At 52.2% G+C, this 21,758-nt stretch overlaps 1 long non-coding RNA gene across 1 annotated transcript in view; it reads left to right on the top strand.

Moving 5' to 3' along the window:
* The first annotated feature begins 574 nt into the window (after nt 1-574).
* The window catches only part of LOC149123772 (uncharacterized), a 42,473-nt gene continuing 21,289 nt past the window's right edge, over nt 575-21,758 (top strand). Inside the window, exon 1 of the long non-coding RNA XR_016214114.1 lies at nt 575-711. This is a non-coding gene — a long non-coding RNA (uncharacterized LOC149123772). The remainder of the gene's footprint in view (nt 712-21,758) is intronic.

The raw sequence follows: 21,758 nt of genomic DNA, 5'->3' as shown, positions 1-21,758 counted from the left end.
CTGAAGGCAGAGTTACAGAGATGCAGAGGCAGAGAGAGAGAGAGAGAGAAAGCTCTTCCATCCGCTGGTTCACTCCCCAAATGGCCACAATAGCCTGAGCTGGGCCTATCTGAAGCCAGGAGCCAGGAGCTTCTTCTGGGTCTCCCACGCAGGTAAAGGGACCAAAGAACTTGGGCCATCTTCTACTACTTTTCCAGGCTATAGCAGAGAGCTGGATCAAAAGTGGAGCAGCTGGGACTCAAACTGGAGCCCATGTGGGACTGCTGGCACTGCAGGTGGCGGCTTTACCTGCTACGCTACAGTGCCAGCCCCATCATTCCACCTTTGCAACAGCCCTGTGGGGTGTCTTCTCCCACACCCCTTTTTATAGATGAGAAAACTGAAGCAGGGGGGTTAAGGGATGACTGCGGATCACATGCTGATAGAGCCAGGACTTAAACCCTGGTTTGTCTGACTTGTTAGCCCGACGTCTCTCACCTTAACTGTGCAAGGACAAGCTATGCCACCTCCCCACAGAATACAGCAAAAGAGAATCTCCCACCAATGTCTGACATCTCCTTAATCCATTTCCCAGGACAGACAGTCATCCACAGTGCTCTCCATGAAGCATGCATGCATCTGCTAAGCATAAACCACTCTGGGCCACTGAACGTGACACACAGGACCTGGGTGTATGCCTCTGGTTCATGGAGCCACAGCCTTCACAGAAAGGTGGGTGAGCCCCCCAGGCAGGGAAGTTCACTTAAATGAGAAGGTTCCTCTTTGCTTTCCAGAAGTTCGTGCTCACCACTGAGAGTGAACGTTGTGCCAAGTTACAAGTGCAAGTGCACACAGAGTCTGAATGGGGAGCTGGGCTGATGAGCCACATGAGATTGAGTCCGTTCTAAAGACAGGCTGACACCTGCATGCCAGACTGATGAGGGGTTACAGAGAAGCAGGACAGCATGCCCCAGTGAGGAAAGTGTGTCTAGCAGAGGGGCTCTGGCGTGGGGCGTCGTGGTCTCTGAGCCTGTGGGAGAGAGAGGCAGGGTCTTTTTGCTGATAGGAGACCTTGAAGGCTCACAGAGTGAGTGAGCAGGGCTCCATGGCTGAACAGGGACTCACTGGGCAGCGAATAGGAGGAAGGCCTGCCAGGAAGAGTGGCTGCACTGGCTCAGGGAACAGCTGGGATTCCAGTTCGGCAGGTGCAGAGGCGGACAGAGGAGAGGAGGGCTGGTGGAGGAATGTGTGGCCCCCAAGCTTGATGGAATTGGACTGGGACAGGCGCTGTATTTGTTCCTGGGAGTGTGGACTGCAGCTTTGGGAACTACAGTGCCATCATCAGACAGCAATGCCCATGCTTCCAGTTTGCCTTTGTAAAGGCTGGAGGAGGGGGATGGAGGAGGGGGTGGGAATTGGGATGGGACAGGGCAGCCCGAAGGGAGGAAATGTGGTTCCAAAGAGAGATGGTGTGAGTCAGAGGGAGGGAAAGAGTTCAGGAAGGAAGGGACTGGTGGTGTTGAAGCCACAGGGACTGCTCTCAGATCAGATGGCTGAGCTGAGAGGGAGACACCAGGAGGATGCTGATGGCTGCTGTGGACAACCAGCTAGGGTCGGAACGGGAGACATAGATAGGAAAAGACATACTGTTTGAGATGGATGAGGACGAGTGAGCTTTGCACAGGGTTTGGGTCTCGGTTTCCATCTTGAATGGGAGGAATGGGGTTTGCTGGATTCCAGTGGGGAGAAGGAGACGTGGGCTGGCACCAAGGAAGGAGCAGAGGAAGAGAGACTCAGCCTTGAGGTCACTCTTCCCAGGGCAGATCCGTGAAGGGCAGGGGCAGAGGAGCTGGGGGTGGAGATCCAGCCCAGTGCTGGAGCTGGCACAAGAACAGCAGGAAGCAGTTGATTAAAGTGGAGCAGATAGGAAGGTTCAAGAAGGAAGAGGTGGGTAGGGCTGGATGCCAGTAGGCCTTTGTGTGGGAGAGGCTTGGGCATTGCTGGTGGGTTTCTCACGAGGAGTCTTTAGTCACCCCAGGAGAGTGCCTAGGGTTGACGTCTTGTGCAGGAGGTGCAGGCATGGGGAGGAGGTTGATGTTGGAATCACAAGGGGTGATTTAGGTGGGAGCATCCTTGTTATTGTCGAAGAGTGGGTGCCGCAGAGTTGGTATATGTTCAGGTTATGGGATGATTTTACAACATCATGTCATCAAATTCTGGAACCTGGGACACAATGGCAGTGAGGCTGGAAATTGCTCCTGGCACTGATGCTGATGGCCATGGAACTGCACAGAGGACCCTGCCAAAGAAACACAAAGCAGTGAGGGTCTGATGGGAGTGTAATGGGATAGGAGTGTAATGGGATAGGAGTTCCCGGAGAAGCCTCTGGATCTGAGCTCAAGGCCAGTGGCAGCTGTGACAGGTTTCTGAGAACAAGATGGACCACAGCATCGCGGTGTCTGCAGGAAGTGGGTGCAGGGCTGGGATGTCGGAAGGCCCTGCAGTTCTAGGCTCGCTTGCTCAAATGGAGTTGGAAATGGAAATACTGCCCCAGTGAACTCCAAAGTGCTGTGGCGTGGGTGGCTGACACCGCACTCAATTGCTCATGCAAATGCGGTGATTAGGCTTCAAAAAAGACTTCTGAGGTCAGCCGGAGGCCAGCGGAAGACTTGGTCTCTCTGCTTCTGATTTTGAAATCGCAGCTTATACGCAACTCACCGTCTCCGCCAAGACCTCGCTGCACACGGTTGCTGGGATCTCAATGTGCGACTTCCATTCTTTTTAGAGAGGAATCCCCACACGATGGTGATGCTGGCTAAGTGCTTTCACGTGAAGTACAGATTGCCGTGGGTGGCTGTCCTCTCCCCAGGTGCCTCCCTGCACCCGTGGGACTCCCGGGTGGCCGTCTCGGGGCCCGCGGGACGCACTGTCACGGCCAGCAATGCCGTGGCTTGGACAATGCCAGAATTTTCTCAGGAGACAGATTTGGGGAGAGTCCTGAATAGAATATGGCACAGCCATCTTAAATATTCCAGACAGGAAAAGTTTTTTGTCAAAGCCTCTGACAGTTTAAACTTTAAAGCTTCAGCAAAACTTTTAAACTTTTAAACTTTGAACTTGTTTGAACTTCTCTTGATTTATGAATTATTAAATGTACCACTGAAAATCACAGACTTTCTCTTTAACCAGTAAAGCTTTCTGCTTAAAAGCAACGGAGATGAGGGTGGCTGCTGGCGATGTGGCGGGAGGGTTGTGTCGTGGTGGCGCTCATGCGGGCTGTGTGACAGCCAAATCCTCGAGACAGCTGGGAGACAGAGGGCACAAACTGGGCGGGACAGTATGAGCAGGAGGAGAGACATCCACCGAGGGAAATATAAACCATCTGAGATAAGTACATCTGAGCATGACTTAAGCTAATATCTATAAACATACAATATATTCATAGTATATATTGGTGACGACATACATGTAGCATCCGATTTACCATTTCTACCACTGTTAAGTAGACTGGGCAGTGGCATTCAGTAAATTCACAATGGTATGCAAGCATCACTACTCTACCTCCAGAATTTTCCATGTTCTCAAACTGAAACTCCACCCCAAATAGATTCTAACTCCCCAGTCTGTCTTCCCTCAGCCCTTGGGAATCTCCATTCCACTTCTGTCTACATAACTTTGACTATTTCAGGAACCTCATAAAAGTGGAGTTATGTGTGTGTGTGTGTATGCATATATGTGTGTGTGTGATTAGAATCTATGTATATGTATGTGTGTGTGTATGCATGGGCATACTCAATGTATGTGTATATGATTGGAATTCTATGTATGTATTCATATATATTTTATATATAAGCACACATATATATGTGAATACACGCACACATATTGTATGATTCCACTTATGAGAGGTATGTGGAATAGCCATATAATATATTTGACTCCTCCCCTACCAAGTTCGTAAGCTAGCCACAAGCATGAGGAGAGCATCAGGCTAGGGAAGAAACCTGGGTTTTCCGTGCATTGCTGACAGAGCTGGAAGGCAAGGTCAGCTAGGAAGACACTGGTGATGACTGACGCTTCCCAGAGAGTGCGATTTGCTTCGACTCCGGCACCTCCAAAGCCCTCTTGGAATGGCTCGGCTGGGCTGAGTCCTGTGGCCAGTGGTAAGCTCTGGGGAACACCAGGGACCATGCAGGTGCCCGCTGGAAGGCCTGGATCCGGAGGATCCTGGGAAGGGAGCGAGGTTTGCCTCAACTACATGGAGCACCTGGCAAGCCTGGGAAGAGCAAGTGACCCAAGTCCTGACTCCTGCCTGGCACTGGGGCCCGCCTGGCATCAGCTTGCTGCTTCTGCTTCCCCAGAACGCGCAGTGTGAAGACACCACCGCTCCTGTTGGCGTGTTCTCAGGACCTGGATGCGACCCCCACCTCACAGTGTGATGCATTGGTGCTGCGTCCGTCTCAGCAGCCTGCACGGGAGCAGAGAAGGAACGAGGTCTCACCGGCCACATCTTTGGGGCATTTTACTTGTGACAAGGCAGAACAGCACCTAGGGATGCAGCCCAACAGGCTGACAACGAGCAGGGATTTGTTTCTTTAATAACTCGCATTGTAGCTAAAATGAGGGCTGGCCCAGGCAGTAGAGGAAAGGCACCTCCCATGGTGTAGAAAGCGAGGGTGGGGCTGCTGAAGAGAGCGAGTGCTCCCACGTGCGCACGAGGTGCCAGGATGGAGGGGGAGGAGCCCCAAAGGGGAAGGGTGGAGCAGGGGTGGCCGAGGGCTGGCTTCACAATCCACCAAGTCTTGTCCCTTACTTTACCTCTCGGACCACGTCTGTCCGCGTGCCATTGCTTTGGGGAGGGTGAACGAACTTGCCCAGAAGTTGCTCAAGTTACCACGGGACTACCCAGTTCTGCTGTCCTGGTGCATGTGCACTCTCTGGGTGGCTGGATTTCTGGGACAGCTGCCATGTCAGTGCCCAGACTGTGGCAATAGCAAGAAAGACAGGAGGAGAACTGGGGTGGGCTTCCTGCTTGTTCTCCCGCACCGTCTACTGGCACCCGCGCACCAGGCATCAACACAAATGCAGTGGATGCTGCATCTCAGAATAGTGGCAAGCAGCTGTGTGAGCTCCTCCTGCCTAGGGGGGTCCTCCTGCCTAGGGGGGTCCTCCTGCCTAGGGGGGTCTGGGCACGGTGAGAACGTGGGCACGTGGCTGGGAACGCACCATGCTCAGAGACCATGCTCATGGCTCAGGAGTGAGCCTTCTGATGCCATCATGGCCTGGCAATGACCACAGGGCACCAGTTGCCCTCTTTCTCCTCTTGTGGCGGGATTTTAAATCTAAGGCGCTGGTGTGAGGTGATGGAACTTCCTGGGGTCTTTAGCCAAGGCCAACAGACAAGTCCCTGGGCTTCGTGAGTGGCTCCCAGGGTGGAGGCTTCTGAGAAGTGCCCAACAGCCTGTGGCTTCCCTCTGTCCCCACCCCAGGAAAGAAGCCCCTACAGTGCCCTGGCTGCCAGACAGAGCTGCCAGTCCTCTCCCTCTCTGCCCCTCCCAGGCAGCATGGCTTCAGGACACTCCAGGGACTAAGAACAAGGTGGAAAGAGAGGGAAAAATACCCCAGGAACCGGAAGGAAACCTGACCAGCCTGCACATTTAGAGCTGGAACTTGGCTGTGGCCTTGGGCACCATGGGTAAGCACAGAGCTTCTGAAGTGCGAGGAAAGGCAGGTTCAAGTTCAACACCAGGGCAGGTCTGCGAGAGGGAGCCAGAATCCCTCCACTACTGCTTCTTTTTTTATTTTTATTTTTTGACAGGCAGAGTTAGACAGTGAGAGAGAGAGACAGAGAGAAAGGTCTTACTTCCATTGGTTCACCCCCCAAATAGCCACTACAGCCGGCACGCTGCGTCTATCCGAAGCCAGGTGCTTCCTCCTGGTCTCCCATGCAGGTGCAGGGCCCAGGCATTTGGGCCATCCTCCACTGCCTTCCCAGGCCACAGCAGAGAGCTGGACTGGAAGAGGATCAACCAGGACAGAACCGGCGCCCCAACAGGGACTAGAACCTGGAGTACCGGCGCCACAGGTGGAGGAGTAGCCTAGTGAGCCGCGGCACTGGCCACTACTACTGCTTCTTGCCTGCTCCGTATGGACTACTATGGACTGAACCTGGCTACGTGTTTCCTTGAAGCCTTGTCTTATAAAAGCCCTTGAGGGATTCTGGAGCCAGAACACCTGGGTGGAGCCCTGGTTCCATCACTTACTTCCTATGTGGCTACGGGCAGCTGTCTTGAATACTTGGCGACTCAGTTTCCCCGACTGGAGAACGGAGACCGAACAGGACCTACCTCACAGCGTTGTTTTGAAGATTGACTGACACAACACTGGTGTGTCTCAGAGAACAGGGCCTGGCCCATGACAAATGCCATGGAAGGGGTGGTAGACAGCTGATTCCCACTGGTGTTAAGACACTGAAGCTGAGAGAGAGGTTGAGTAGCTTGCCAAAGGTTTCCAAGCTGGCTGATCTCAGGGTCGCCACCTGAACCTTGGCCTGTGCGACAGTTTCATTTGCGATCACGTTGGCTGGCAGGAGAGAGTATTTCAGAAGTAGCATCTCCTTTCCCTGAGATGAGAGATGATGGTGATGATATTAGTTATATAGATTAGCAGCTAAAATGTATTGAAAGCTTATCTTGTGCTAAGTGCTTTTACATGCATTATCTAATTTAATTCTTGCAATGGCCCTTTGGGTTTATAATGTTAAGTCCACGCACTGGGTTGCTTGACATCCCTCCAAAATCCGTGTCCACCTGGAGCCTCAGAATGTGATCTGATTTGGAAAGAAGTTATTGACAGATGTGATGAGTTAAGATGAGGCCATATGGGACTAGGGTGGGTCCTGGATCCAAGTGTGCTCATTAGAAGGCTACACGGGGACAATGCCAAGGGTGATGGAGACAGAGCTGGGAGTGATGTGGCTGCAAGCCAAGGGAGGCAAAGGGGCCAGCAAGCTCCAGCAGTCAGCAAGAGGCAAGAGGATGCCTCTTTCCCAGAGCCTTCTTGGGGGCGCGGGGCCCTGCCGCCTCCCCCACTTCACACACCCAGCCTCCAGAGTGCAAGGGAGAGTGGGAGAGCGAGCCTCTGCTGTTTGCAGGTACCAGTTGGTGGTGTTTTGTGACCACAGCCCTGGGAAACTGACCAACTCCAGCCTGCAGGTGAGGCATTCAGGTGCAAGGAGACTAAGGAGTTTGCCTTAGTTTAGCTAGGCAAGGGCGACAGACCTGGGACTTGAACTTAGGTCTTGAACTCCCAGTGCTGGGCTCTGCCCTCCTCCGATGGGTACCAGAGCTGTCGATGCACCTGGGCAGCCTGTAGAGCTGTCACAGTGTGTACCTTGCCCAGTCCATCTGGCTCCCAGGGCTTCCTGTGATGAGAGCTTAAGATACACAGCTGCTCAGTGCATGCTATGGGTACATAGGGTAAACAGCAGCAAATTGGGAAAAAAAGGAACCTACCCAAACTTTTGGAGATAATATTTCAGGTAAGCAGGTATTAACTCAGAAGAGTTCCTTTCTTTTTTTTTTTTAATATTTATTCGTTTATTGGAAGGGCAGAGTGATAGAGGGAGAGAGAGAGGGAGAAGAGGAGGGAGGGAGGGTGAGCGAGCGAGCGAGCGAGCGAACACAAGAGCTCTTCCATCCGTTTCACTCCCCAAATGGCTGCAATAACCAAGGCTGATCAGGCTGAAGTCAGGAGCCAGGAGCTCCATCTGGGTCTCCCGGGGGCCCAGGTACTTGGGCTGTCTTCCGCTGCTTTCCCGGGTGCTTTTAGCCAGGAGCTGGAAGGGCAGCAGTGCAGCTGGGACTGCATGCGGAGCTCTGATATGGTGTTCCTGGTGTTGGAAGCAGCCACTTACCAGATGCACCACAGTGCCCGCCCCTGAAGGTTTGTTTTAAGTACAAACAATACAGACAATATTTCAGAATAATGGCCATTCTGGCTCCAGGCAAGTTACTTAATTTTGCAGTTCTCCAGGGCATAGAATCAGCTGTGTGACCATGTGCAGCTTGTGAGGAGTTAGTTACCCTGTTTGGTTCATGAGTGGCTTTGCTAGTTAGTTACTCCTTGTATAACACCTCCGTGCAGCCACCAGTCCACCCCAGAACTAAGATACTGATGATAGCTCACAAGTAACCTGTGTTCTCCTCCCTGTACTTTGCCCTCCCTCCTCATATGGGATACTGGTGTCACAGGCAGAGGCTTTACCTGCCATACCACAGCCGCGGCCCCACCATCCACTTTGTTCTCTGTCTCCTCACTGGCTTTATTTTTATTTTTACTTATTTAAATTTGTATTTGTATAAATATTTTATATTTGTTTTTATTTTTCTCTTAGCATACAACACAAGGTGACACTTTGTCATTTTGTATTTGTTTATTGTCTGATCCCTCTATTACAAGCTTTGGAAGCACAGGAATTTTTTTTTGTTGTTGTTAGGTTCATTTCTGTAGCACTAGTGCCAGGCATAGGCGTTCACTACAACAATTCATTTCTTCTTCTATTAAATTAGCATCTCTTAGATAGCTCTGATATGCCAGGCCATGTACTAAGATACAAAGATGTGGGGCTGGCGCCGTGGCATAGAGAGTAAAGCCACCACCTGTCATGCTGGCATCCCATATGGGTGCTGGTCTGAGTCGTGGCTGCTCTACTTCAGATCCAGCTCCCTGCTAATGCTCCTGGAAAAGCAGCAGGACACAGGCCAAGGGCTTGGGCCCCTGCACCCATGTGGGAGACCTGGAAGAAGCTCCTGGCTCCTGGCTTTGGTTTGGCCCAGCCCTGACACTTGCAGCCATTTGGGGGTAAACCAGGAGATGGAAGATCTTTCTTTCTCTCTCTCTCTCTGTAACTTTGCCTTTCAAATAAGTAAAACAAGTATTTTTTTTAAAAGATACAAAGATGGAAAGTCTTGTCTTTGCTCTTGAGGAGTTTAGTTTAGTGAAAACACCAAAACATAAGCACGAATTCAGCCCCATGATCCAAGGATGTCCAAGTTGCTGTAAGTTATGGCAGTAAGTGAGGGCTTCCTGGAGGAGATGGCTCTTGAGTTCAGCCTGGAAGGGTGAGGAGACTTCAGGAAAGGAGACACGGGCTGCTGTAGCCTCTGTGGAAGAGGCGATGGTGTGGGTCAAGGCACAGAGGGGATGAAGAGCGTGTCGGGAGCACTTTTGCGCAGAGGAAGAGGACGAGGGGAGAAGAGAGAAGGGAGGTTGGACGTGAAGGCAGAGGCTGGCTTGCAGAAAGCCAGGTATGTTGAGCTGTGGAGGCCGACTGCACACCTGGGAGAGGCCTCCCTGGGCGCAGGTGGTGGGCTTTTCAGTCGAGGAGCACTGAGGTCAAGATTGCATTTGGGGGGGGGGCTCATGGTAGGGGGTGTGGAGGGTTGTTTGAAAGGGGTCGGGCGTGACGCAGGGCGCGTGGGCAAAGGCAGGTGCAGGCAGTAAGCAGGTGAGAGTTCAGGTGAGCAGGAGCCCCTGAGGAGCTCTCGGTGGAAGGGTGGGCTTCGATGACATGAGGGCTTTGGGGGATGCTAACACGTTCTGGAGAGGCGCTGAGTTTCTGGTGTTTGTGGGAAACCCCGAGCTACCCAGCAGGCAGAAGGTAACCATTTGGCTTCAGTGGTCTCCAGACAGAGCCCGTGGATGTGGGCACCGTGAATGCCCACTATGAGGACTTTACAGTGTCTCAGTTTTTATTAGGAGACCTATCCAGGACACCACGGCTACGGCTTGTTTCTGGGTGGATGAGAGCCACACCCCCAAATTTGGACTTTCAGCCCATTTGGAACTGGATGCTGTGCGACCTCAGGCATTCTCCCAGGCCTCCGGGAGCTTCATGCCCCGGGACAGGGTAGCAGCCCAGGGTCCCGCAGGCTACGTCCATCAGCAGGACAGGAGCTGCACGGGGTGTGTTCTCAGTCTCTTCCTTTTAGAATCAGGACCCAGAAGAGTCTCACAGGGCGATTGTCACTGTGGTACACTCTGGCTTGGGAACAGGTAGGTTGGGGTCTCACTCAGCTAACGGGCATGTTCAGTAGCCTTTCCTGGGGGGGGGGTGCTATGAGGACTGGGTGCTCTGCACTGCTGTTGCCACTCTCAGACATGCCAGGGTCTCGCAGGCCTGGTTGCAGACCCCCCTATTGGAGACGAAAGCACAACATAGAGATAGAAATGCAAGGCAGAGCTCACCAGCCTGCTGCAGGCCCGGAGCCCGCCCGTGTGCCCGGGGAGCTTCCTTAGCTGGGTCTCCTGCATCCTCTGATGCTCACCTAGCTCCCAGGTACCCACACTTCTTTCTAGAAGAGATTCAGACAAGGACTTCACCCTGCGACCTTTTTACACACACACACACACACACACACACACAGGACTTTTGTTTCAAAGTCTTCTGCATGCAAATCATCCTTCTGAAGCAGTTAAAGAATTCTTGTCACCCACAAAGGCTCCTGCCCACCTGTGTTTTGCAAAGGGAACAGGGGACCTGGTGAAACCCAGAGTATTGGAGACGGATTCTGGTTCTGGCTTTTCCGGCCAGGTGGATAACAGCTGGTTTGAACTCAAGGACCATGCTGAGCAGGAGTGATGAACACTGGGGGTTGGGAGGAGAAGGGATGAGGGTGGGAAGTGGAGCAGTGGGAGTGGGGCAGGCTCGCGCATCTGCGGTTGACGCTCAGAGCATGCGGTCTGCTCCTTCCCCTCCTCGTCCCACCTGTGCGTAAACAGAGCGGACGGGCTCCCTCGGGGTAATTCCAGTGAGCTGCCTCTGCAGCCAGGGCTGCCTGGAGCAGCACACTTCCCAGATGCTGCAGCCGCCTGTCCGCTGCGGGGTCTGTCTTGGTCTGAGGTGAAATATGGCGTGCAATGATGAGGTGAAAGAAAGCGTTGGAAGCAGAAGTGCTAACGCGAAGGCAAGGAAAGGAAGGAGACGTAAGGATGTCCCCGCGGGGAGTCGCACTAGGGAGCCAGGAGACAACGCTGGCCTGGCCCTGGAAAGTAAAAAGAAGCGAGCAGATGTCTCCTGGCCGAGGAATCAAAGCGTCGCATTTGGAGGGTTGTCATGATCCCTGTCTCAGAGGCGGCCGTCCGCCCAACGGGAGCACAGGAACCCGCGACGGAGGCTGCAGAAAGGGCTCCGCGGATGCGGTCAGAGCCCGCGCGGGATCGCAGCTCTGATTCTCTTCCCTGGCAGATTAGCAATGGGTAGGGCAAGGATGGAGGCCAAAGGGATCTCAGGATCATAGGAAACGAGTCCCCAGGGCCTCCCCATGGAGCCCTGGAGTGTTAGACTTGGGATATGGGCTGCGCTATTTGGACGTGTAATTCTTCCTCGCTGCTCCGTCTCTGTATATAGAGCCCACAGATGAAAGAAGAGAGAACGGGGCCTTTATGCCAGAAGAGTAGTCCATAAAATGCTTTATGAAGCTGGGATGAACGAGCTTTGGCAAGAGCACGCTCTTCCATGTGCAGGAAAAACAATCAAGGTAAAGAAGCCAGTGAAAATCTCCAGAAGCCGGGACTGCGGCCATTTTTCAGCCCAGATGAAAAGAAGGAACAGTCAGCAGTGTGATGAGTATAATCAATCCCCCTCCAGCAATGAGGGGTGGTGACACTGGGCCATCTCTGGGGGAAGTTGGTGGTGGTTTGGGAAGTTTGGGCTTTTCTGGGGTGGACCCCTCGGTGGTGCAGCTGATGATGGATTTGGTAGCAGCTCCTCGACTGGGGGACATCTCAGAGGGCTCGGCTCCCAAGGTGGTGCCTCAGCCCCTGCCACCCCAGTGGAGCACCTGGGGCTCTCTCCGTGAGAGGTCAGCAGAGTTGAGCGGTTTTGGTTGTGTTTGTTGGCTATGCCTGAGCGATGGGCACGCTAGGACCTCCTGAGGATGTGTCGCTCCCCGTCTTCATGGGGGAACGACACAGGACCCTGCGCTGTTCTTTCGTCTGCTCGGCCCTCCCCGGGTTTGCTGCTAGTTCTTCCCGGGTTGGCTACTATCCCTTCCACCTCCGTGGAAGGGCAGTTCCCCCTGGCCACATTCCCCACTTCCGCAGGGGAGCGGCACACCGCCGGCCGGCTTTCTCGGGGGCTGCACGGGTTCCCTTAGATGTTCCCCATAGATGTTCTCGGGGGCTGCACGGGTGTTCCTTCAGCTAGATGTTCCCCATAGATGTTCCTGGTGCATGCCGTCTCTCTCCTCCTTCATAGTCCTCCTCCGCCAATCCCAACTCGGCTGCCCACACGCCGAGTACGCTGCTCTCCTCCAATCAGGAGCAAGTCCTACAGTTTATTAGTTGAACTGGAGGCAGCTGTGCGGAAGCTGTTTACTTCTCTCCCAGCGCCATATTGTGGGAGAGCAGATGCATAGAATAAGTCTTAATTCCAGTAACTTAGTCTAGTCCGGTTGCTCCCCACAAGGATGGAAACGTGGGAAAGACCCAGGGGAACTGAAGGCACGGGATGTGGGAGATGGGCATTCAGGAACCCACAGGAATGGAAGTGATTTTGAGGAAGCCGAAGAAGAGAGTCCCATCTCCCATGGGGCCCCTAGGGAGCAGCCCAAGGACTTAGGAAGTGATGGGACAAGGGCCTCGCCGTGACTGCAGGGGAGTGACAGGAGTTACTGGAGGAAGAAAACCAGGAAGGGAGGTGGCGCTTGCCCTGCAGACTGTGGCACTGAAGGAGAGCTAGCAGGAGCAGGGAGAGTGGGCAGGTGAACCTGGAGGGAAGTGCGGTGCTTCAATGCAGGCCACAGGGCTCGGTAATGCAGGGAGAAGCTTTAGGGATGCAGCTCAGCACCTGGTTTCCTGACTGCTTTCAAAAAGCTGTCATGCCCTGTGCTCCCACCACATATGTCTTGTTGAACATTGCAGCCACGTGTTGGCAGAGTAGGTGGCCCATGGCCAGGGCTGGTGAGGGATGTGCAGAGTAAGAACACACCTGCTCATTCTGCAGGCCTGCTGCTGGCTCTGTGTGTACCCAGGGGAACAGAAATCAGTCCGTCAAGAGATACCTGCCCTTCCTTGTTCGTCCCAACAGCATTCACAGTCACCAGGGTGTGAATCAGCTGAAATGCCAACTACGAGGCAGGAATAGAGATGTGGTGTGCACACCCCCCCCCACACACACACACACATGCAAGCACACCATGGAATACTATGCAGCCTTAAGAAAGAGGAGAATCCTGGCATTTGCAACAACAAGGTTGAAGCCAGAGGGTTTTCTATTAAGTGAAATAGCCAACCAGAGGAGACAAGACTTCAGGAACTCACTCACATGAGAGGTCTAAAAGCAGCTGTTGTACAGAAGTTGAGAGTAGGATGGTGCTGACCTGGGGGTTGGGGGAGAAAGGTGGATGTTGGCCCAAGGATATAAAAATCTCAGGAAAAAATTAGTAGAGATCCAGACAAATCTCCCTTCCACTGGTTCACTCCCCCAGTGCTTGCAACAGCAGGGACTGGGTCAGGGCTGCAGCCAGCTAAGGTCTCCCATGAGGATCACAGAGATTTAACCACCTGAGCTGCCTTAACTACCTGCTGCCTCCAGGGCCTGCATTATCAGGAAGCTGGAGACAGAGCTGAGACTCAAACCCAGGCACTCTGATATGGGGCACAGTTATTTATTTATTTGAAAGGCAGAGTTAAGGGGGGAGAGAGAGAGAGAGAGAGAGAGAGATATCTTTCATCTGCTGGTTTGCTCCCCAAATAGCTGCAATGACTGAGGCTGGGCCAGACCACAGCCAGGAGCCCAGACCACAGCCAGGAGCCCAGAATTCCATCCAGGTCTTCTACATGGGAGGCAGGGTCCAAGGACTTGGGCCATCTTCTGCTGTTCTCCCACGTGCATTAGCAGGGAGCTGGATCGGAAGTGGAGCTCTGAGGGCTCAAACCGGCACCCACAGGGGATGTTGGCTCTGCAACACTGGCCCATCACAGGTGTCTTAGCCACTAGGCTAACTGTCCACTCCACATTCCAGGTAGTTTGAGATGATTGGACAAGGCAGGAGGAGGTGGCAGGGCAGGTGAGTGGGTGGGGCAGTGATGCTGTCAGGGCACAGGTGTCAGGTAGGCACTGCTGAGTCTGTGTGGCCTGTGCCCCAAGAGGGGGCCAAGGCTTGCACACATCACATAGCCCCCAGAGCCGAAAGTTGCTTCAGAGGGAGAGTCAGATGCTGCTCCAAGCGCCCTACGCAGAGCCCTGGGGAGGCCTGGCCTGCCTGAGGATGGGTGGGGCACAGCCTTGGCCTTCCAGGGTGAGCAGGAGTCAGGCTGTATGGCCTCGGGTGTCGGTGCCCGGGATGGTACCCTCCGAGCTGTTGGTGTTCCGTGTGACCAGGGCGAGGGGGACACTCGCACCCATCATCCTACTGTGGGAATGTGCCGAAGGCCACTCCAGAATGCGCTCGGGTATCAGCCCCTTAGAAATGCAATCTAAAGCTTGAGGCCAGCGCCCACCAGGAGCTGTGCTGGGAGTCATGGGCTTCTGGGACCCCCTCGTGGGCTGCCGGGAAGCTCTCGAAGGGCCGGCTGAGTTGTGGTGACCGCCACTTTCTCACCGCGACTGTGTCTCCGGTCACTGCTTTGTGGACCTGGGCACAGGTGTCTGAAGCGAGGCAGGGAGCGAGACAATGGCAGACAGGAACGGATGCCTGTGTCCTCTGCAGAGCCGGGGGCGGCAGCCTGAAGACTCCCCGCCCAGCCAGACTCTGGTCGGGCTCGAGCTTGCCTCAAAAGCATCACCTGAGTTTCTGTTGAACAGCGATGCACGCTCATTATCCACAAAAAACACAGGGAAGAACAGGGAAGTAAACATGGTCCATGGGGTAACCACTCACGGCCACCATTGCTATTCTATTTTTTTTCCTACTTTAATTCGTGGATACTTTTGTTGGTTTTATAAAGCTCTAACCAAGCAATCTATATATACTTTTATCCTGCTTTAAAAAAATTCTTTTTTTTTTTTTTTTTGACAGGCAGAGTGGACAGTGAGAGAGAGAGACAGAGAGAAAGGTCTTCCTTTTACCGTTGGTTCACCCTCCAATGGCCGCTGTGGCCGGCGCACTGCGCTGATCCGAAGCCAGGAGCCAGATGCTTCTCCTGGTCTCCCATGCGGGTGCAGGGCCCAAGCACTTGGGCCATCCTCCACTGCACTCCTGGGCCACAGCAGAGAGCTGGCCTGGAAGAGGGGCAACCGGGACAGAATCCGGCACCCCAATCAGGACTAGAACCCGGTGTGCCGGTGCCGCAGGTGGGGGATTAGCCTATTGAGCCGTGGTGCTGGCCTAAAAATATTCTTACTGACACACAAATATTTAAAAAGTTATTATGAACTTTTAAAACTTTGTTCCTGCCTCCCCCTTACAACTTTTTGAGTTAAACACCAAATACTTTTTTTTATATTCTGTAATTTAGTGACTTGCATAGTGATGACATGCGGGGTGGGAGGAGAGCTTCCTCTCATTAGTCCTCTCCCCAAAGAGCCTCAACAAGGGCTGGGCCAGGCCAAAGCCAGGAGCTGGGAGTCTCCCATGTGGGTGCAGGGGCCCAAGCACTTGGGCCGTCCTCTGCTGCTTCCCAGGTGCATTCGCAGGGAGCTGGAGTGCAAGTGGAGCAGCTGGGATTTGAACGAGACCCTGTGATATGGCGTGTGGACATCCCAAGCAGTTGCTTAAATCTACTGTATCATAAAGTATTTGTAGCGTTTCTAATAAGCGGGTTTTACTTGTCAAAGATCCTTTAACATGGCTGTTCCTCACATTGATGGATACGTTTATGATTCCTCTTTTCCGTGCATTTTCAACTACTAGCCATTTAATGGGTATTTTGTTGGACATGTTTGCACTTGAATCTTTTGTCTTAGAACATGAACTCTCAGTGGAGGTAATAATTGCCCTAAAGGGGACTGAAATTGATTCTTGGGCTGAAATAAACCTCCCTCTTTATATCTGTAAGTTATGGATATAAAGTGCAATACATAAATAAATATACAGTATATCTGTGATATAAAATTTCATAAGGAAGCAAGGGAAAAAAGTATCTTTTAAAAAAAAGCTGTTTAGTAGAGGGACAATAATAAGAAAAATTAAGGAACACTGCCTTAGAACACGGCCAGAAATGGAAACACTGATTCAAAAGGCTTGCACGTTTATTTTCATTTTATTTGAAGTGAATTGGGGGCAGAGAGAGAGAGCAAGAGAGCGAGCGCATATGTGCACAAGAGAGAGATGGATTTAGTGACAAAAAGAACTCTTTCATCCTCTGGTTCACTCCCCAATGCTTACAACAGCTGAAGCCTGGAGCCTGGACCCCAATCCAGGTCTCAACTACCTGAGCCACAGCTGCTGCTTCCCAGGGTGTGATTAGTAAGTAGGAAGCTGGAATCAGAAGTGGCTCTGGGACCTGAGCCCAGGCACTCCAATATGGGATCAGAGTGTACCAAGTGGCATCTTAAGTTCTGTGCCAAACCTCTGCCCAAGGCTTGAACATTTTAATGGACTTGACACATTTTCCCAATTCACCTCCTGCGAAGACAGTGCCATTATATACTCTGTCCACTATATAATCACAGAGGTGTGAGCTATGTGACCTTGGACAAGTCACCTCACCTCTTTGAGCCTCAAGTTTCTAACTTACCATACAAGCCTTTTAACATCTGTTCTATCTTGATGGTGAATGACAGGAATTTATTTGGACTGATTTAAGGACAGAAGAAATTTCTGATGGGGTTTGGGTAGATCAAAGCATCGCTGAGCAGGCTGGACAACCATTCTCTGAAATGTGCCGGAGACAAGGGAGGAGCCGCTTGCCCGGCTGCTGTTGCTGCCTCTGGAATCCAGATGTTGCTGCGCCACTGCTGTCAGAACAAACGCCCCCGGTCCCACTGTGTTATGCCACCTGCTCGGATGTACAGCTGACGGCCAGAACCCACGGGCACGCGCCCACGGCCCTGGGGAAGCCGGCGTCTGGTCGTCAGTGGGAGGAGGGCGCGCTGCGGGGCTCCTTGCTGCAGGGGGGATCCGTGAGCCGACGAAGGGATCAGATGCTGGGCAGCCAAGAAAACAAGTCAGAGTCTCAAAACGCCCCTCGCGTGGGGTCAGCAGCCTGCAGGGCGGAGCTCAGGGGATGGGAGCTGTTACTAGGACGTGAGAAAATCAAAAACAGTCGGCAAAGTTCGTCTCCTCACGGCCGGCCACACCACCTCGTGCACTCCTCTTCTCCAGACACCGCCCCCCGCCACCCCACCCCCCACCCCCGTCTCCACGCATCCACATCCTGGCTGCCCTTCACAGTGCAGATCAAGTTCACGTCCGCCACATCGCTCCCTCCAGCATCAGCCTGCATCCGGCTTGCCCTCTGCCCTTTCCTTCCCTTCAGTGCTGGGTTGCATTTGGTCTCTTTCTCAGAAACGTCCTTTCCCTACATGAGAGAAAAGTGCAGGTCTTCCAGAAAAAGGTGGTCACTCGCGGCAACTTCTGACCTCCCCTGCCCCTCAGGGCTCAGGTGACTGTCGCTTGAGGCCATTGCCTCCCATTCTGTCAGATGCCATCTCTCAGCAGTCAGCTCTGTGTACACAGAGATATATTTGTTCCTACTTCCGAAGCTGCCTGCTTTCCTTGGCTGATGGTCCCTTCCCCTGTGGTCAAAGCCAGCCAGGTTGCAATTCTCTCACCCTCCTGCTGATGACAAGCAGGGAAGTTTTGATTGTTTGTTTGTTTGTTTATTTTTTATTTGAAAGGCAGAGCCACAGAGAGGCAGAGGCAGAGAGAGAGAGAGAGAGAGAGAGAGAGAGAGAGAGAGGTCTTCCATCTGCTGGTTCACTCTAGATGGCTGCAAAAGCCAGAGCTGAGCTGATCCAAAGCCAGGAGCCAGGAGCTTCTTCCAGATCTCCCACATGGGTGCAGGGGCCCCAGCACTTGGGCCATCCTCTACTGCTTTCCCAGGCCATTTGTAGAGAGCTGTATTGGAAGTGGAGCAGCAGGGTCTTGAACTAGCACCCATATGGGAGACTTCCTGCAGGTGTGCTGCAGATGGCGGCTTTACCTGCTATGGCACAGTGCCTGCCCCTGCCTTTTTTTTTTTAAGGGATCATGTGATGTGTTTGTTCCCCCCAAGGTAGTTCAGGGGCTTGTCCCCATGCCAGGGTCTGTACAGTGTTTTTCCAAGTCTCTCTGGGGCTTAGGCTGTGGACATCTTCTGGGGCCATTATTCTGATAAACCAAGAGGTTGTGCATGATCGACACTGTTCGGTATTCTGAGACGGTCACATGAGAACCATGGGAGTATAGGGGAGAAAAAGGCCACTTCAGACCTGGGGGGAGGCGTGGAGAAGGCAGAGCAAGGGAAGAATCCAACAGGCCAGTTGGCCATTTTTGACCAGAGCTTTTTGAAGAGGGTTTGCAGATCCTGGGCATGGACAGGTAAGATATGGATGGCTATTTACAAAAGGACCTTGTCATAGCCTCCATGACCTTTGGCCTCAGGCATGGGGCTCCTCCTGGGCTCCAGGTAGCACCTTTGGTGGCAAGCCTGAGGAGCTATGGTCTGTACAGTGAGCTCCCGGCCCCAAACCAGGGGACTTCTGAGCTGTGTCTGTCTAGCCGGAGACTGTCCTGTGCACCTGCAGTCCCACAAACAGCAACCATTCTTAATTCTGTTTCAAAACAGAATCAGTTGTCAATCTATCCATCTAGCTAGCTCTGCCTAGCATCTAACCCTCTACATCTAGCTCTTATGCACATTTATTTATTTTCATTTTTATTTGAAAAATAGAGAAATATCACTTTTGGTGTCATCCATCCTTCCTTCCCCCTCCCCTCCCCCTCCCCTCCCCTCCCCCTCCCCCTCCCCTCCCCTCCCCTCCCCTTCCCTTCCCTTCCCTTCCCTTCCCTTCCCTTCTCTTCTCTTCTCTTCTCTTTTCTTTTCTTTTCTTTTCTTTTCTTTTCTTTTCTTTTCTTTTCTTTTCTTTTCTTTTCAGAGAGAGAGAGAGAGAGGGAGAGAGAGAGAGAGAGATCATCTATCTGTTGGTTTCCTCCCAAAATATAACAGCAAAGACTGAGCCAAACTGAGTTCAGGAGCCCAGAACTCAATCTGTGCCTCCCATGTAGGTGACAGGGACCCGAGTACATGCACCATCACCTGTTGCCTCCCAGGGTGGGCATTAGCAGGAAGCTGGATGGAAGTGGAGCAGCCAGGACTTAAACCAGTCATTCCAACATGGGATGTGGGCATCCTAAGTTGCATCTTAACTGCTACTCCCAATGCCTACCACTATATGCATATCTATATGTATATCTATATCTCTACATTTACATCTACATCTATGTCTCTATCTATCTATCTTTCCACCTATCCTACTTATTTTATCACCACCTAGGCCCTTATCTGACCACATTTTTGAGTTTTCTTTTTTTCCCCTGGAGTCTCTAAAAGCCTGATCCTATTTAATTTTTGCCAACTATTCCTGGCTCAAGGCACAGGAGTCCCTTTATCAATGGCAAACTTGGGACCATCTCTCCCCACTGCAGCATTGTTGTGCATTAAGCGGGAGAGACCATGTAAGTGCCAGATCCGAAGCAAGAAGCGAGGTCTCTCTAACTCCAACCTCGTGTCTACTAGAGCTCTGCAGGGCTCACACACTCTTGCTTAACCAGGATATACACTCCTCTTTAAAGAATAACAGTGAAAGTTCCATTTAGCAATACTGAGACTGACACAAAGCTATACTAAGGTTGGTGCCAATTGAAACTGAAAGGAGGAAGAGATGCTGCTGGGAGGATCAGTCAGGAGGACTTCATGGAGGAGGAGAGAAACAAGGGATAAACAGGAGCAACTGCATAATCTGGCTGTGTCACAGGGTTTCACAGATCACAGGTCTTCAACACAGGCTCAGAACCCCTGGGGGTGGCTTCCAGTTTAATCTGCAGCCTCCAGAGCCCGGGGATGCTCCTGAGACTTTTCAGCTGCCAGTGTGATGAGCGCTGCCTCTCAGCCGAACGTCCAGGGACACGGGCGTTGGTGGACACGAGAGGCCCTTTGGAAAGCCCCAGCTGGCTGCCAGATGTCTGAGACTGCCAACTCCCACTCCACTGCTCAGAGCTGCTACCTGTGGCATTACTGGCTCGCCCCGTGCTGCTGTGTGCATCCCAGCTGCTTGGTAGGAGTCGCCTGCCTGCTCCTTGCTGCTGCTTGGGTTTGCCGCCCAAGGCTGCGGGGGTCCTGAGTTGTGCACATTCACACCGTTCACGTAGGTCCACAGTGTCCCTCTAATTTGCATAGAGTTTTCTCTGCTGTGGTAAGATGCTGGCATGAGTCTGGCTTGGAGCCCTGTGGGGGACAGTGTACTGGCCAACCTGGAGGAGAAAAAGGGGCAGCACATTTCTTTCTCCCCAGCCACCTGGCAGCATTGTCCTGTAACTGGCTAGGAGTGCGAGGGCACCATTTTGGACATATGTAACAGCTGTGCCAGCTCGTATCCATGGGCCCAGCAAGCAGCTGAGTCTGGCTGGGAGAACTGACAGGGGGCTGGGTGCTCATGACTGTGGGAGCCTTGTGTGCTGGGACAGTGAAAACACCGTGGTTGCATGGGAGGGCACAGGGTTCGGCTGGGTCTTGGGGCAGTCACTGTGGGCGGCTCCACATGCTTGGGGCTCCCTGATTCCCTGGTGAGGTTCACTGCTGCAGAACCACACATAGGATCTGTGCAGTCCTCTGTGTGAACACAGATCCTTTGTGTGGTTACTGTGGCAGAGCAGATGAAAACTGTACCCACCAGAGCTAGTGCCAATCCATTGGTCTCCTTTGAGGAGAGAAGGTAAGCATGAGACTACACCAACAGAGCCAAATAAACCTCCCCTCTGATAAAAAAAAAAATGAAAGAGAGAGAGAGAGAGATTTACCATGCCCAATATTGGAGTCACCTTGGACACTCCCTTTACCCTGGAGCACTAAAAAGAGCTCCCTGACCATGCCCAGAATACACCTCAAGGTATTCACTAAAAAATCAGACACTCCACTAATTCACAGAAGCATAGTCCAAAGATAAAAGCCATCACAGGGAAAAAGAAATAAACCAACAAATATCTCCACAAATGCCTAAAAATAAATGCAGGAATTCAAGAAACAAGCATAAAGAAGACAACATGACACACCCAAAGGAACACAACAACACTTCAGTGCTATAATGTGAAAATGAAAAGATTGAAGAAATGCCAATGGCCAGCGTAGTGGCACAGTGGCTTAAAGCCCTGGCCTGAAGCGCCGGCATCCCATATGGGTGCTGGTTCTAGTCCCAGCTGCTTCTCTTCCAATCCAGCTCTCTGCTATGGCCTGAAAAAGCAGTAGAAGATGGCCTAAGTCCTTGGGCCCCTTCACCCACGTGGGAGACCTGGAAGAAGCTCCTGGCTCCTGGCTTTGGATCAGCGCAGCTCCGGCCATTGTGGCCATCTGGGGAGTGTACTAGTAGATGGAAGACCTCTCTCTTTGTCTCTAACTCTCTCTGTAACTCTGTCTTTCATATAAATAAATCCTTTTTTTAAAAAAAGTGGGAAACTTGCTTCTTAAAAAACAAACAAAAAAGAAATGCCAGAAAAGGAATTAAAAAAATTGATAATAGAATTACTTAAAAGTAATCAGAAGCAAATCCATGAACTAAAGAAATCCTTACATGACATGAAAGAAAATTTTTCTCATGAAAATTGAGATTTTAACAAGAAATCAAAATGAAATATTGG

Source organism: Oryctolagus cuniculus, chromosome 10 (genome assembly GCF_051225735.1).
Source record: "Oryctolagus cuniculus isolate XC-2025 breed Fujian yellow rabbit chromosome 10, ASM5122573v1, whole genome shotgun sequence".
NCBI classification, from domain to species: Eukaryota; Metazoa; Chordata; class Mammalia; order Lagomorpha; family Leporidae; genus Oryctolagus; species Oryctolagus cuniculus.
This window is presented reverse-complemented; position numbering and strand designations above follow the sequence as displayed.